Consider the following 16,714-nt stretch of genomic DNA (forward strand, 5'->3'; position numbering starts at 1 on the left):
CTTAAATGGAGGTTCTGGGAAGAGCCCTCCGCCCTCCAATCAGAGGCAGAGGGTACTTCTCACCTACTCAGAGCTGCCTCCACACTCCTCAGAAGAACCATCAACTGAGCCTCCCCAGCATCTCTTGGAGAACAAGCTGATGCTACCTCCTCACAAAAGCCAGCTCCCTCCCCAGCATGGCTTAGCTCAAAGTGTTTGGGGACCTCTTTACGTCCATCTTTACACACACACACACACACACACACACACACACACACACACACACACACACGCACACCCTGGACCTGGAGTTAGGAGGCTGGGTCCAAATTCTGCCTCAGTTTTCTCATCTGGAAAATGAGGATAACATTTCCACTCCCCCATCACAGGGTGGTTGAGAGGCTTGACTTTCCAGACCTTAGAGGGCAGTATGGATGGGAGTGGTCATTACTGAGCGATCATTCTTTTGAGGATACTTTGTTGCCTCAAAGAGCAGGGAGGGCTATGGCCAGCCTTTCCTTTGTTTACGATGATCCACGCTAGGTACACTCTGCACATCCCTCGCCAAGGCTTTCTCCGCCAAGCTCGCTAGAAGCTGCGCTCTGTCCCCTCGGATTCTTGGTGGTCACTCCTCTTCGCCTTTTGTCTGTCATTCTTGTTCACTCTACCTGGAGACACGGGGGATCTTTACAGAAGCCTCATTGATCTGTCTGAGGTCTCCTCTTGTCTCCTAGGAGGACTTCAGCCTGCTTAGCTGCCTGACCAAGTGCCTAGAGAAATCAACGGTTCTTTGAAAGTCATTCAAGCAAGTCAGGAAGCATTTACTAAGTGCCTACTGTGTTCCAGACTGTGCTTAGTAGAATTTTTTGTATTCCCAGATACTGGCGAAATAAAGAAAGGCAAAAGATAGTCAGTCCCATTCACATTACTATGCAGAAATTGGCTGTAGCACTGGAGAACGCCTTCACTCTCCTCAGGCTGCTGGGATTGCTTCCTGAGAGCGGCTAGGCTCCTGGCCACAGTGCCCTTCTAGCTGGACTGTACCCTAATTCTGCCCTAATTCACAGGCCGGAACCCTATCTTCAGAAGCAGTCCATCCAGGGAAATCTCCCAAGTTTTAGTTCTTAGCATGGAGCAGTGCGTCTCCCTAGAAATGGAGCTCTGGAGGCGTCCACCGGACCTGGGAGTGAAGAGGTATTTCTTAGTGTCTCCTCCCAGGCCACTTAAAGCGTAACAGTTCAGCTGCTGATGAAAGCACCTCGTTGTCGCTCAGTTGTTTCAGTCACGTCAGACTCTTCGTGACCCATCTGGGATGTCTTAGCAAAGAGAATGGAGTGGCTGGCAATTCCGTCCTCCTGCTAATTTTACAGATGAGGAAATTGGGGCAAACAGGAGTAAGTGCCTTGCTAGTAAGGCTGCATTTGAACTCAGGTCTTCCTGACTTCAGGCTCAGTGCTCTAATGCACTGTACCTCCTAGCTGCCCATCTACGTTTGTATGGATCAGTTTGGCTGCGTGGCGGGGGGGGGGGGGGGGGGGGGGGGGGGGGGGGGGAAGCGGACTTGGAGGCAAGAGAGTCCCAGGTTTGAATCATACCTCTGAACTTAACTCGATGTGTGAACACGAGCAAGTCACCTCTGACCCTCAGTTTCCTCGTCTATAAAATGGGGGTTATGTATGGAGAAGGCTTTGTAAACCTGATCATTATTTTTTCCCTGAAACTCTCCCCCTTTCCAAACTCCTCTATTGCTCTCGAGGGCACCACCCTCCTCCCAGACCCCCAGGCTCTGATGCCTAGGAGTCATCCTGGATTCTTCACACTCTGTCAGCCCCCATGTCCAATACGGTGCCAATGCCTGTCGAGCTCGCCTCCAAAACTTCTCTCTCTTTGGTGGCCGCCTTCTGGCCCTGCTTCAGGCCCTCGTCCCCTCAACCTGGACTACAGTAATAGCCACTGCTGAAGCTGCCCGCCTCAGGTCTCTGCCTGCTCAGGCCCTACTCCATTCAGTCACTAAAGCAGGGGTCCCACATGTCACCCCCACACTCAGCCTCGGACTGTAACTTAGGCTTCGGGAGGAAATTCTAGCGCTTCCCTCTCATCTCCAAGATAAAATAGGAAATCCCGTGTGCCATTCAAAGGTCGTCGTCAGCGATCCTCCCCCACCTCTTCCAGTCCTCCGGCACCTCATTGCACAGCTCCATGGGCCTTCTCTGGCTGTCTCTCGTGCCCAGGATGCCTCTCTCCTCAGCTTCCTCTTCTGGCTCCCCAGGCTTGCCCAAGCCCTCTTAATCTGGGTGCCTTCCCTCTGGCCATTATCTCCTATGGATCCCCTCTAGAGCTTTGCTTTGCCCACATTTGTTTACGTGGTCTCCCTTGCATTAGGCTGCGCGCTCCTTGAGGGCATGGATTTTTTTTTTTACCGCTTTTTGTATCCCCAGCGCTTCGGCACAGTGTCTGGGCACAGTAGGTGCATACATACTGTTGCTGACTGATTGAAGCCAACTATTATTTTTAGTAAGTCCGGCAGGTTATTCTGGACGCAATGATGAAGGAAAGAGAAACCCAGTCTTGGAGCTGTGGAAGGAGATTGGTGCCTTTGGGGGCAGAGGCGGCTTGTCCTAAGGCCTGGGCTGGAAGCCCTACCCTTCTGCTTTCCTGTGTGACCCCGGGGAAGCCGAGTTTCCTCTATGAGCTTCGATTTGCTCCCCGGTAAAATGGAGTGGGGGCGGTGTCAGACTGGACGACCTTTGAGGTCCGTTCCAGCTCTGACTGCTATGAACTACCGGGGGCTGGGTTCAAAATCGGACTCCACTCCTTGGTAACTGGGTGCCAGCAGCTCCTGGGGCTCTCGGCCTTCCTCCGCCCCTCCCGGGCAGGGATGACTCCCGAGGCCCCGGATCCAGCTCACGGTCTGGGAGCCGAAGCTGCACCTGCTGCTCCAAAGGACAGCCTGCCAAGTCCCCGAGTCCCTGTGGCCCCACTCCAAAGCAGACACAAACAACAAGCCGGGCGGCCGTGCGCAGCTGTCCCAGGAGCCAAAGGAGCTTTCCAGGCGAGCGCGCCCCGGTGCCCTTTGGTGAAAGGGTCACTGGCCCCCCGCAGCCCCTCCAAAGTGTCCGTCAGTCGGTCCTGCCAGGAGTGAGGTCCCACAGTGTCGGGCTGGGAGTGCGGGAGGCCAGAGCGCTCCCTCGAGGCTTCGGGCAGGGGCCGTCGGGACCCTTGGGTAGCCCCAGACGGGCCAGGCCCGGCAGATCCCGCAGCCCCGCGAGTGAGGGAGCTCACCACTTGGGCTCGGGACGCCCTGCAGATGTAAAGTGAGCCTCTGGCCAGCAGGAGGAAGAGGAAGTGAGAGCAGCGGCGGCGGCGACGGGGGCGACGGGGAGGCAGCGGCGGTGGTGGCGGCGGCGGCAGCGGGGGTGGCGGCTGAGGACGCGGGTTGTGGGTGGGGGAGTGTGTCTGTGGGTGTCTGACGAAGAGGGGAAGATCGCGCGCGCAGAACGCGCGCACACACACGGACACACAAGAACACGGACGCTGACGCCCAGAGTCCGAGGCAGGGAGGGCGAGGCTGAGGATGAGGATGGGATAGTCCCGGTCACCAGAACCAGTCTGTGAGAGCGAGAGCGGCCCCCAGGCACAGAACCCCAGCCCGGAGCCCCAACTTCGGGGCTGGGAGGCGAGTGACCGAGCTCCCCCGCCCGAACCGGACCCGGACCCAGACCCCGACCCCGCAGCGGAGACAGCCGTGCGCAGGTTAGCAAAGTTTCCTGGGCGAACGGCGAGGGAGGGAGAGAGGGGTGGGAGGTCTGTCACGGTGTGTGCGCCACTGTGTGTGTGTGTGTGTGTGTGTGTGTGTGTGTGTGTGTGTGTGTGTGTGTGTGTGTGTGTGTGTTTGTGCCGGGCTTTCTCGGCGTGCAGCTCTGTGTCTGTGTTTGTGCTTGTGTGTTTCTCTGTGCGTTTGTGTGTCTCTGTGTTTATCTGTGTATCCCTGCGTGTCTGTGTCCCCGTCCTTATTCGTATGCGCGGATGGGGGGGGGGGGACGACGATACACTGTTGCCCAGGGCCGGGGGGGTACCCAGGGCACCACGAGAGGAGGGGACTGGTCGGTTGTTCAGGAGGCACCCGAAACACAGTTGCCGCAGCCGCGGGGGTGGGGGACAGATCCGATCGTGGCGGGGAGTGGGGGGAAAACACTGCAGGGACTGTCCGGCCCGGGGGTGAGGGGAGCCCAGGATAGACAGAGGGACGCCGGCAGGAAGCTACGCGCTGCGCCGCTGGGGGCTCCAGGCTTTAGCACTACCTGGGGAGACCGTCCGGGAGAGCGTGGAGCCCTTTGGGGCTCCACGGGGCCCAGGAGGGAGATTTGGGGCTCGGCCAGCCCTGCACTCCTGCTAAATGTCGGCCACCCCTTGTGGGCTGCTGATCTAGCGCGGAGGGCGGGCAGCCACTAGCACAGTTAGGAGATACGGAGACCCGGACAGCAAGGGCTGCGGAGGGCTAGCCCTCCGCTTCTGGGGGCCAGCGGGTAGCGCGGCGGCGCATGGGGGCGCAGCAGAAGTCTTTGGGGGCCTTGGAGTCCGAGGAGACAGCGGGGCTGCCGGGCAGGCAACAAAGTGGAGGCTGCCTCCGTGAGTGTGTATGTGTGCGCGCGCGATGCCTCCAGACGAGGGCAGGTTCCCCCAGCTGTTTGCCCAGGGTCCCTCCTGGGTCCCTCCCGTCAGAGCAGGGGTCAGGCAGTCTCCCTCTCCTACCTCTGGGCCCTCGGCCTGGAGGCGGAGTTGGCATGGGAAGGTTGGGGAGGGGAGGGGCTTGGACTTCTGCCGACCTCTGGGCTGAAGGCAGCCTGTTCCGTAGCTTTGCCCACAGCGCTCTCTGCCTGAGAGGGAGGGAGCTCGGTGACCCTCAGGGAGGCTGCGGTTCCACTCCCCCTCTTCAAGTTCTAAGATTCTTGCCTCAGCCTCGGGACACCTGATGAGCCTTGAACAGTAATGTGTAGTATGCTGGATGGTGCAGTGGACGGTGAGGACCGGCGCATCCTCCTGTACCTTGGGCTCCTACTTCTTGATGTGAGTCTCCTCTGCGAGGGACCTTTCCTCCCAGGTCTTCTCATCCCGCCCCACCAGTAAAGCCTGCATCAGAGGTCCCCCCCCCCCCACCCCGCCCAGTGTGCTGGGTGCAAGGAGCAAGGCCTTGGGGAGGCCAGGCCCGGCCCTATCCTGGGTACCAATGAAGCTTTAGGGCTGGCCCTGAGTCAGCCCCCCCCCCCCCCCCCCTCCGCTCGCCCTCCCTCCCATGACCGCTCCATCATCCTGGTGTTGATGATATGAGATGATTATTCATGTTTCCCAAGAACTCAGGGCGGAGCAGTGTTGCAGGGGGAAAAATGTAAAAACCGGCTGTGGGCTCCGGTCCCAGCTTTGCTGCTGGCATTCTGCTGTGGGCTGCCCTGCCCCTCAGCTCTGTCGCCTGTGACATGCAGAGGATGAATGGAGACTTCACTCTAGGTCTTTAACAAACAGGATGGTGGAGACTAAAGCGCAAATGCCATTCCGGCCCCTGGTTGCCTGGGGGGACTTCTCTTCCTCTTGGTAAAATGAGGTGGGCTTGGATGATGTAAACTTGGTGGCCCCAAAGCCTGGCGGTGAACTGCCCACCTGCCATTCATTCCAGACCACCTCTATCCCCAGAAATGTTCTGTTGGGGCCCCAGTCTTCAGCGGAATCCCCCAGCCTGTGTTGCTGGCTAAATAGAGACGCTGACTGGAGACCACGCCCTCCTCCTTCCTGCTTCCAAATACCTGCCTTTGGAGACAGCTAATCTGGGTCCAGCTGGGCCAAGCCTTGGGTGGATACCAGGCCAGGCTTGAAAGGGGGAGATGCCCTGCCTGTGACAATTGGAGACCCCTGTTCCTTGCTCCCCCACCTGGGGGCTACTGCCTCAGTTGCCTGCCAGAGGCTCAGACCCTTCTAGGTAACAGGTGCAATCTGACATAGTACACAGTGAGTGTCTGTCTGTACACCAGGGAGAAGGTGATTTTCTGGTATTAAAATATGCTTATTTTTTAAAAGTAATTGAGAAAAAAGAGGCATTGTGGTTTTGTGGGGGTGAAGAGAAGGAAGGAAGAAGGGGGAGGGAGGGAGAGAGAGATAAAGAGAGGGAGAGGGAGAGAGAGGGAGAGGAGAGGAGAGGAGAGAGAAAGGGGAGAGGGAGAGAGAGAGAGAGAGAGTAGGGGAAGGAGAGGGGGAGGGAGAGGGAGACGGAGGAGAGAAAGAGAGAGAAAGGAGGGAGAGAGAGAGGGTTGGGGGGGGAGAGAGAGAGAGAGAGAGAGAGAGAGAGAGAGTGAGTGAGTCAGCCAGCCATCCAGCCAGTGAGCTTGGGCTCCCCAGTGCCAGGAGTAGGTAGCTCTAAATTGCATTTTCTATGCTAACGTTTCTTATACTAATGTAATCACAGGCCCTGGCCCTACCCCAGGCCCAAATTGGAAAAACAAAAGTGCCCTTCTTGGCTTTCCCACCCCTACCACACCCACCTGGTGTCTGACTGGTTTGGGTTTCGGAGCAGAGGCCAAGTCCTCTCATTATCTTCTGATCTTGGCTACCGAGCCTGGAGCCTGGGACTGGGAGATTCCCTTTAGAATTCCTGTTGTTCGGTAACCTAGTTTAGCCTCCTCACTCTTTAGCTGAACACCCCTGAGGTGGTGAGAGCTGGGCAGGAGAAGTGTGGAGGGTGTGGCTCTTCTGGAGAAGGTCCTGAGGGCAAACTTGAACTCCCCCTCCCCAACCTCTCCCACCCCCAGGCAGAGTTCCCTCGGGCCAGAGAAAGGGAAAAGCTAGATGAGGCCAAAGGCCAGAGGCTTTGTGATTGGAGGGATCGGTTGAGTCCAAATGTAAACGCTCCCTGAAGCAGTGCCCTGAAGGCCAGGTCCAGCTTCATTCTGAGAACCTAGGAGAACAGCCAGGGCTCCTTGACCCCATGTCACCTACCAGCTCTAACTGCCTTTCTCTGCTTCCCATTTCTGGGGTGAGAAATGGAGAGGGGAAGAACGGAAGAGGAGAGAAAAGAAAAGAGGAAGAATGAAGAGAATTAAGAAGTGAGGAAGCAAAGGGGAAATCAGGGAGGGCAAAAGGGACACTGGAGAAGGGGCAAAGGCGGGGAAGGATCCTGTGGGATGTGGGAAATGTGGTGAGGACCCAGGCTTCCTGCAGATCTGAGCAGAGTGAAAGCCACAGGCCCTGACCTTTATACATTTACTGAAAGCCAACTCTACCTCCCTGGCCCCTGGCCCAAAGCTGAGTGAGAGGTTGGGTGGGCCTGATGCCCCCCAAGTCAGGATGCCTCCAAAAACTGGGAGATATTTTGGAATACTTCCACTTCCCCAAGAAGTAAAGTTCCTTCATACTTGGGTTCAAATCCCACTTCAGACCTTCCATCGTGTGACCCTCTGCAAATCACTTCCTAGTTGCTTGCCTCAGTTTCCTTGCCTGTAAAATTGGCCAGGCTGGGTCTGGTGTCCTCTAGGGTCCCTTCTGGCTCTACATCTTTGTTCCTCTAGAGTGTCAACATTAGAAGGCACCTTCAGTCATCTTGACAGAGGCTTGTAATTTGAACAAGGTCAGTGGTGAAGGTGGGAGGAAAAACCAGCTCTTCTTGGCTTTCTCCCCACCACCATTCTACCACTAATGGGGCCATGCTGGGAGCGGTGGAAGCAGGATGACCTCTGGATGGGAAGTCAAAGGCTCTGGGTTCAGATCTACAGCCAGTCATGTAAGCTTCGCAGGGTCTCAATTTCCTTATTTGAGAAAGTAGAGAATTGGACTAAACAATCTTCAAGGCCTTTTTCTAGCTTGAGCTCCTCCAACCTTGCCAAATGCTTCCCCTTTCAGACTAGAATCAGTAATGTTTGTTGAAAATGAGAAATTATATTTTTGTAGCTCCCTCATTGCTTACTGTTGCACATAATGGCACACTCCTCAATGTGTGTTGACTCTCAGTATCCTAATTATACGTGTCATAGTAGATTGCTGATGTCTGGCTGCTTCCCTTTCCAGGAGGGTCAGCCAGCCTCCCCCGGCCAAGCCAGAGCCACTTTCCCCTTGTAAATTATTTATCTCTGGTTTCCATTCTATCCACCAGTGGTTGGTGACCTTATAAAGAGTATCCCCTTTGGAACATCAAAGAAAAAAATCTGCAGAAGACTTCCTCCCTTCCCCCACCAAGAGAGCTCAGTGGATTATCATTCTCCACAGACTGAGGAAATGCCCATTGGCCAAACGTTCCCTTGTTTCCTCTAAGGCTTATGCAGGAACTGGTACTTCAATAATAAATAAATGCTTGTTAATTAATCCGAACAGCTTTTACATGCATTTGAAAAATCATCCCTCAAAGATATGCGAGGCAGATTTTAGTCTTTGTAGTCTTTGCAGATAAGTACATTTGTCTGTGAATTCTGGGACCCTGCTGTGGATTGGGATAGCCCCTTTCAAAATGTGACTTTCTGTAAAAATGGGTCTGTAAAGATGGCAGCCTTGGGGCTGGTGAGGCAGATCGGAGAAGGGCTGGATTTGCAGTCAAAAGACCTGAGTTCAAGTCCTGACTCTGCCATTGAATGACTGTGTGGCCTACAACAAGTTCTTCCTCTGACTATCATCATCCTCTTTTGGAAATGAAGGGCCTTTGACCAGATGGCCTCCGAGGGCCCTACCAGACCTAGAGCTGTGTGTAATTCTAACAGCTCAAAAATCCGAGATCCTGTCACTTCAGTAACTGCTCATGGGGTCGCTGCTGTGTGCAGAGGCAGAGGCTTGAGGCCTGTCCTGTCTGGAATCAGGCAGCCCTTTCACCTTAGGATTAAACCCCAGTGAATTCTTGTCTCAGGGAATGGAGGATTTTCTGGGGGAAGGAATCCCAACTGTCTGGCCCTATCCCTAAGGCTTCCATCCCCCCAAAGTGGTCTTCCAGCCTTTGCCCAAAGACCACCCATGAGAGGGACGTCCACCTGACTCCTTTCATTTTGGAATCATTCACATCCTTCCAAAGTTTTCCCTGACATCCAGCCTAAAGTCTCCTCTTTGCAAAATGTTCCTGGTTCTGCCTTCTGGCCAGGCAGAGCCGGCAAGCTTCCTTTTCCAGACAACAGTCTTTCCCATACTGGAAGATGCCTCTCCTGTTTCTCCTGAGCCTTCTCTGAGTCCCCAGTCCCTTCCCCTGAGCCTCCTTCCGCCCAGTGGAGCCCTGCCTTGAGCTAGATTTTCACCCCCACCCCCACGCCCCTCCCTGATTTCCAGGGTGGGCTTTGGGGGCTCTCGACCTTGTTTTGCTTATCTCTGACTTTCCGATTTAGAGAATTGGTCCGGTGTTGGCTTCCCCTTCCCAGCCGGGCTGGCTTTAATTACTTGCAGTGGCTTGCAGATAGAAGGGTAACCACAGTGGCTGGCAGCAAGTTTGCGAGGACATGTAATTAAAATAAGCATTTTAGCCAACCGAGCTTGGCTATCCTAGAACCTCCAAGGAGGGGAAAGGCAAAGCCCCCAGAATGACAGGCACTAAGAGAGAAGGGCGCAGGCTGGAGGCTGCCCACAGGGAGCCGAGGGAGCTGGCAGTGGAGCCCGGGCACCCTGCTGCTGCTGGGTACTTTACCTCAAAAGGCAGGGACCGGGAAAGCACGCTGGGAACCGGGAAGCACCAGCCAGAGCTGAGACCAAGGCGGTATTAAGGGGGGTGCACAATCGGCTCTGGACACGGCAGTCATTCCATAAATGTCTGGCAGGGGCTGATCCCTATCATATGAGCAAGGTTGTTGTTATATGGGGGATGACTGGCTTATCTATTCAGGCCAATAATAGCTGCTAGCATTTATACAGTGCCTACTAGGTGCCAGGCACTGTGCTGAGCACTCTAATCTCATTGGATCCTCACTGCAACCCTGATGCTACCTGGAGATGCTACCTCAGAATTCAGGCCTCTGGACTGTGTGGGCACATGCCCGGTGATGGGAAATGAGAGGTCTTGGGAGAGACCACCTACTGGACTGAGTACAGTTCTAATAGGCACATGCCTGGTGATGGGAAATGAGAGGTCTTGGGAGAGACCATATGGTTGAACACATTTGTGATTGGAGAACACAGTGGCCAATATAATGCTGCTGTTTTTCTGTGGCTCCTGCTTTCTTAGTGAAAGGGAGTGGGGTTTCAGGTAATTGAAGCCTGGTGGAGCAGGAATGAGGCAGGTGGCCTAATTGGATGCCCTCTTTCTCCTCCTACCCCTCCTCTCCTTTTTTCTTTCTTTGCCTTTCACACAGGTTGTCCCAATAGTCACGGCTCCTTTGTGTTTCATTACAACTCCTTAACCTGGGCATTCGATTCCATGCTACAGCTATTATACTGCTCCCAGCCTCTCCTTTTTTCTAAGCCTCTTCTTTAGCCCCAGTTTGGGCTTCAGGCCTCATCTTTGAGAGGTCTTAGAAGGAGAGGCTCGAGTCTGGGTCTCTGCTTCTTGTTGGCTTTGGGACCTACACTAGCTGCCTCAGTTTCCTGTTCTGTAAAGCTGGAATATGAAACGCTTAGGAGGAAAGTGACTTGTGAGTCATTACTATTACCTCTGCAGGAGAGGCAGGTGGGTAAGCAATGTTAGGATGAGCGATGTCAGAACATACAATGTCATGAGGTCCAGATTTCCCCCCTCCTGTCTATGGGCTCTGCCCAACCCCAGTTAGCTGGAGGCTGTCCAGTCTACCAGGAGTGGGGAGGGGGTGATCAGGACGAGGAGCCTGTCCATGCAGAATCAGACTCAGAATCAGTTGGGGTTTGGGGCATGTTTGTCTGGAGAAGAGAATACTCCCGGAAGATTTGTGAGCTGTCTCCAAGTACCAGAAGGGCTGGGCTGTCACACTTGTTTGGCCCTAAAGGGCCAGGCCAGAACGAATGAGCTGAGTTGCAAATTTAGGCTTGAGGTCAAGAAAAAACTTCCTGACAATGGGGGCCACCCAGAAATGGAATGGGCTGAACTACTCGGGTGGGGTGGGGTGAGGTGAGGGGGGTAGGGGGTAAGTAGCTCCTCTTCCTTGGAGGTTTTCAAGCGAAGACTGGATGATCACTCACTGAGTATGTTGTAGAGATCATTGTTCACATGTGGGTGAGGCTCTGAGTCTCCTGGAGTCCTTCCCAGTTCTGGGATTCTGGGGTTCTCTGATTCCTTGGTTCTCCTGAGTCTTTCTGTACTGCAGAAGAGACAGAAAGCTAATGCATAGGCATGGGGAACAAAACCATCAGAGAGAGATTTGGGTTGTAGAAAAATGTTTTTGCCTGCATAGAGACTTTCTTTGTTTTGGGGTACCATTTCTATATTCCATGCTGTCTTCCATACGTTGTAATAAAATGTAAAACCCCTAGTTATCTGGAAAGTGGGTGACTCTGGGCATGGGTGGGGCAGAGTAAAAGCTCAGATATGTTGGTTTGTGGACTGGGGGGTGGGTGGGGTGGAACCAAGTCTGTGGGGAATGAGTGCCACTGTAAGGGTGTGTGTGTGTATGTGTGTGTGAGTGTAGGGGGGTGTTTGTGTGAATGTGTGCATGCATGTGTGTGTGTGTGTGTGTGTGTGTGTGTGGTGCAGCCACACAGCTGCCTCAGTAATTGCAGGCCCCCAGAAGTAGAAAAAACTGAAATTATAGCCCACTGTTGAGCTCTGTTTCTCCCACTTCTGAAGTCACTTTTCCATGTTCTAAGTGAAGTGTTTGGCGTAGGACGTCAGCCCAAGCTTGGGAGCGAGTGAATGTGTGGTCCAACCGGGGCAACTGCTCATTTCACTTCTTTCCCTGACCTCCCCCCCAAACTAGGCCTCCCTTCACCCATGGTCCCCTTCTCTCCACTCACATGCTGCCCCCCTAGAGTCCCAGTGTGGAGCATCTGTTCTGCCTTCCACCGGACTGCCAAAGTCATTTTCCTAAAACCCAGGACTGACCATGGTCAGTAACCTCTTAGGGCTTCCCAGCACTCTGTGGTCCAATACAGTACAAACTGGAGATTGGCTTTTGAGGCTGCCACATTTAAGCGGCTATTCCCCTTTGAAGCCTAATTCCCCTCTATAACTAGTAGGAGTTGCCCCACTGGAAACTTAATTGAAAATGACCATTTGGGCAATACAGCCCTTCCTCCCTTCATCCCTTCCTTCCTTCCTTCCTTCCTTCTAATCCTGCTGGTGCTCTGCCCAAAGGAATAGTAAAATTTGATGGCTGAAACCTCTGCACGATATCTTCAGTTTTACCAACTAGATTTCTTTCCTGAGGTCTATGTCTTAAACCCAAGTCATTGATTGGCCAACAATAGGTCCTAGGCCAGACCCCACTTGGTCATCGTTTGGGCTCTGATTGGCTCAGAGTGAATGTAAATAGCGATTGTCTTCCTCTCCAGAATGATTTTTTTTTTAACTAGGTAAAAGAGGCCATTCTTTGCCTCCTTTCTTACCTAGTCTTAATCACTGAATGGGTGTTGCTTCAGTCAAACTGAGACCTGTTAAAGACCTTAGTTGAAGAGTCCAGGTCTCCCACAGCATCCTGATCTGCATGTGGCCACTGGACCCAGATGTCTCTGGAGGAGAAAGTGAGGCTGGTGACTTTGCACAGCCCTCCCTCACTTCAATCCAATTCACCTGCATGTCCTGGCACCACCTCCCTGATGTCATGGTCCTCTTCTAGGATGAAGGACAAACAACCACAATAACACATTACTCCACTCTGGCCAAGTACTCTGTTTGAGCCAAACTGACCTATTAAATTCCAGCATCTGTAGCAATTATTAAATACTTACTATAGGCTGGGCCTTGTGTTAAGAATACAAATAAAAGACAAAAAAAAAAAGACAGTTCCTGCCCTCAGGGAGGTTATTTTCTAGTGAGAAGAAATGACACAAAAAGTAAGATGGAATGAGAGAGGGGAGGGGCTGGGTGGAAAAGTCCAGAGTCTGGAGCCTGAAGAAGAGCGAGCACAGAGTAGGTGCTTAGCTGTTGTTTTTGCCCTTTAAGGGGCCCATGACATTGTATGGGACAACAGACCACTGACTCAAATAAAAAAACAGAGGTGACTCAGCTTTCTCAAGGTAGAAACAAAACAGAAGCTTTATTTGATCAAGTCTCGCGAGAATTGGGCATATCCCACTACCAGGGCAGAGATGGTAGTGAAGAGAGGCAAGGGGATATATAACCTTGTACAAACAATTCTAAGAGGCTGGACCCCTGTCCCTATTTGCGGGGATGGGTGGCCTCACAATCTAACCCAGAATAAGTTTACCCAATACCAGCACAGAAACTACAGAATTACCTTATAGGGAAATTGTAATGTTAAGATGACAGTTTGTGAGTAGGCTAGGGGAGGGGGAGAGGGGCAGACCACCTGATTTCCCCGAAATCATATGATTTACAGGAAAACGAAACTTAGGCCTAGTGAGGTCTACATCCCAACTAAATTTGTACTATTTGAGTATCACCTTGCCTAAGTTATTCATAGGGAAGCTTTCACACTCTTGTATCCCACACAACATCATTAGGGAGGTGATGCCAAGACATGCAAATGGATTGGAATTAAGTGAGGGAGGGCTGTGCAAAGTCACCAGCCTCACTTTCTCCTCCAGAGCCATCTGGTCCAGTGGCCAGATGTAGATCAGGACGAGTGGAGAGGGCCCTCAGGTGCTTAGTAGGTGCTTGTTGGATTAGACTGGATTAGCTTTTAGAAGACAGAATAAAAACTTCCTTGCAGACTTTTCCCAGCCAGCTATGAGGCACAGTAGATGGCACCAGGCCTTGAGTCAGAAAGATTCATCTTCCTAAGTTCAGATCTGGCCTCAGAAACTTGCTAGCTGCATGACCCTGGGCAAGTCACTTAACTCTGCCTCAGTTTCCTCATCTGTAAAATGAACTGGAGAAGGAAATGGCCAACTACTCCCATATCTCTGCCAAGAAAACCGCAAATGGGGAGAAGAAAGAAGACTTTTTCTATTTTTCCTGAAGCCTCTGTGTATGATCATAGGCTAAGAATGAGAAGCCCAAGGTATAAATGGACAACGTAATGATGAACTCTCAAAATCCCGTTCAATATGGAATCTGTGCCATAGCAGAGTTTCTTCATCCATTGAGCGATCAGTGAACGTTTAGGATGTTTCCGAGTGCTTGGCAATGATAATGTTGCGCTTTCTATTTTTGGATAGACTTTTCTGTTCTTTGCTATATATCTTAGGGCACATTCCTAGTATTTGGGTCAAGGGTTATGATTCCTTCTCCGAATCCCATGTTTGATGCCTGGGTTCGACTTGGCCAGCAATAAAGATGAACATGTTTCTCCACCAAGGAGTTTTGTTATGTGAGTTATTTTGGCCCATTTGACAGCTATGGCATGGCATGTGAGATTGTTTTAATTTTCATTTCTCTGATTATTAGTGAGGCTTAATAATTAACTTTCCTTCCAATTATTTAGATCTTCCTTTATTTCTGTATATGTGGCTTTATGATTCTCTTTTTGTAGGGCATGTATGTCTAGGTGAGTTGATTCCCAGATATTTAATGATTTTTGTTGATGGGAATAGTGTCTCATCTCTGTATACAGTATATATAAAATGTTTTCTGGCTCTCTGAATTCAAATGGCTTTTGGAGGCTTATCTTGCATTCTGCAAAGTCAATTACCTTTTTTTGTTGAACCTGATGGATTTTCTAGGTAAACAATCACGTGATTCAATTCCCTGGGGAAAGTGAGAACTAGCACCCTTGACTTCACTTGTTTTCTAGGGAATGTGGCTATTTCTCACTTGCATAAAACGTTGCCTCTGGGTTTAGGAAGATGCTTTATGTTGGGGCTATAAGAAGTTCCTCAGTTCCTGGTCTCTGTAGTGTTGGGTTTTTTTGTTGTCGTGGTGGTTGTAACACATGGATGCTACCTTTTATCAAACTTTTCCAAATCTATTGATCTGTCTGTGTGATTCTGATTCCTTGGATTCCTCTAGTACTGAGCCCTCTTGGAGCCCCTGGTCCAAATCCTTCTGGGTTTCTGGAGGGCTTTAGATCTGCAGAGGTGGAAGGAACACCCACCAGGAGGAAATGCTGATCAAAAGACTAACCTTCCTTTGGTCATGTTATTGTGAATAAATTTATTTAAAATGAATGTGGCCTGTATGAGAAGCATTCAGCTGAAAAATACTATATGTTTGGGTCCTATGTGAAGGAAGATACAATAAGAACTCAGTAATTCTACTTGGAGTGTGGAGAGGCCAGTCTAAATGAAGGAAAACCATATCGAGTTGGCACAGCAGGTAGAGTGCTAGACCCGGAGTCAGGATGACTTGAGTTCAAATCCTGCCTCAGATACTTACTAGCTGTGTGACCCTGAGTCAGTCAATTAAACCTCTGTTTGCCTCAGTTTCCTCAACTGTCAAATGGAGTTCATAATAGCACCTCCCTGCCAGGGTTGTTATGAAGATCAAATGAGAGGATATGTAAACTCTTTGCAAACCTTAAAGTGCTTTATAGATGTTAGTTATTACTTACCTAGAGGAGCGGTAAGGTATGTCACAGTGAAGAGAGGACCAGCCAGGGAGTAGGCATTGGGAAGGTTTCCTCCCCTATAAAATGAGGGGAGTTGGGCCTATACAGTGCCCAACAGAAAGTGCAGGCACTCAATACATTTTTATCTGTTTAATAAACAAATACAACATTTTGAAATTAGCCAACAGCCACAACTAACATACTCTGTATTCACCAGCTATTATCAGCCTTTTTTGCAATCATGCTTTGCTTTCAAATAATATGCTTAAGTTCTTTAAAAAAAATGTTTTCCCCCTTCATCTCCTCCCTCCCTTAGATGTTGGCCCTGCAGTGCTGCTTACAATATTAATGTGTAGAGGGAATCTTTGTGTAGTGGGTGGCGAGGCTTGGCCACCAGGAATTCTGAACAATGATGCTTCACCAGAGGCACTACTAAATATTTTGCATCTTCAAACAAAAATGCCTGCCCTTTTTCCCCCACTCCCACCCTCATATTTCAATCCAACAAACATACATTAAGGTTTTACTGTGTGCCTGGTTCTGTTCTCAGCACTGGAGATTCAAAGACAAAACAAAAACCCAAAATGAAATAGTCCCCACCCACCCCCCACTCCAAAACCCACTCTCCAGGACCTTCTATTCTAGGGGGAGAGAGAATTTGTCCTCATTAAAGTGCTGCTGTTCGGTTGTGTCCAACTCTTTGTGACCCCACTGGGGGTTTTTCTTGGTAGAAATATTGGAGTAGTTTCCCATTTTATTCTCCAGCTCATTTTACAGATGAGGAAACTGAGGCAAACAGGATTAAGTGACTTGCCCAGGGTCACACAGCTAGCGTCTGAAGCCACATTGGAACCCAGAGAGGGGTCTTCCTGACTCGGGGTCCAGCACTCCATCCCCTGTGGCGCTTGGCTGCCCATAGCCACTAAAGTACAAATGCAAAGATCATACAAAGCCATCTTTTGGTTGGGGAGAGCTGGGGGAGAGAAGTGCCCACTGCTGTGGGAATGAAGAAAGGCCCCTTGGTTTGGGTTAATGTCAATTAAATAGCTGTCTAGGGACCCTTTCGGTATCCACATCCCTGGAAAGAGGAAAGGCAGAGGGAGAAGGTGCAAGCGCCTGGGGAGGGGCATCTGCCTGCAAAGGACGGGCCTTGAAGAGGAAGTTAAAGCAGCTGAGTAAGCAGGAGAGGGAGACCTCCCCTGGTTTGGATTTAG

General features: G+C 51.4%; 1 protein-coding gene across 1 annotated transcript in view; it reads left to right on the forward strand.

Annotated features, from left to right (window-relative positions):
* Positions 1-3,443: 3,443 nt before the first annotated feature.
* ELMO1 (engulfment and cell motility 1) overlaps positions 3,444-16,714 on the forward strand; it is a 405,316-nt gene continuing 392,045 nt past the window's right edge. The window contains exon 1 of the mRNA XM_036738189.1: positions 3,444-3,732. The gene's annotated coding sequence lies outside the window, so the exon portion shown is untranslated. The remainder of the gene's footprint in view (positions 3,733-16,714) is intronic.

Source organism: Trichosurus vulpecula, chromosome 9 (assembly GCF_011100635.1).
Source record: "Trichosurus vulpecula isolate mTriVul1 chromosome 9, mTriVul1.pri, whole genome shotgun sequence".
Lineage (NCBI taxonomy): Eukaryota > Metazoa > Chordata > Mammalia > Diprotodontia > Phalangeridae > Trichosurus > Trichosurus vulpecula.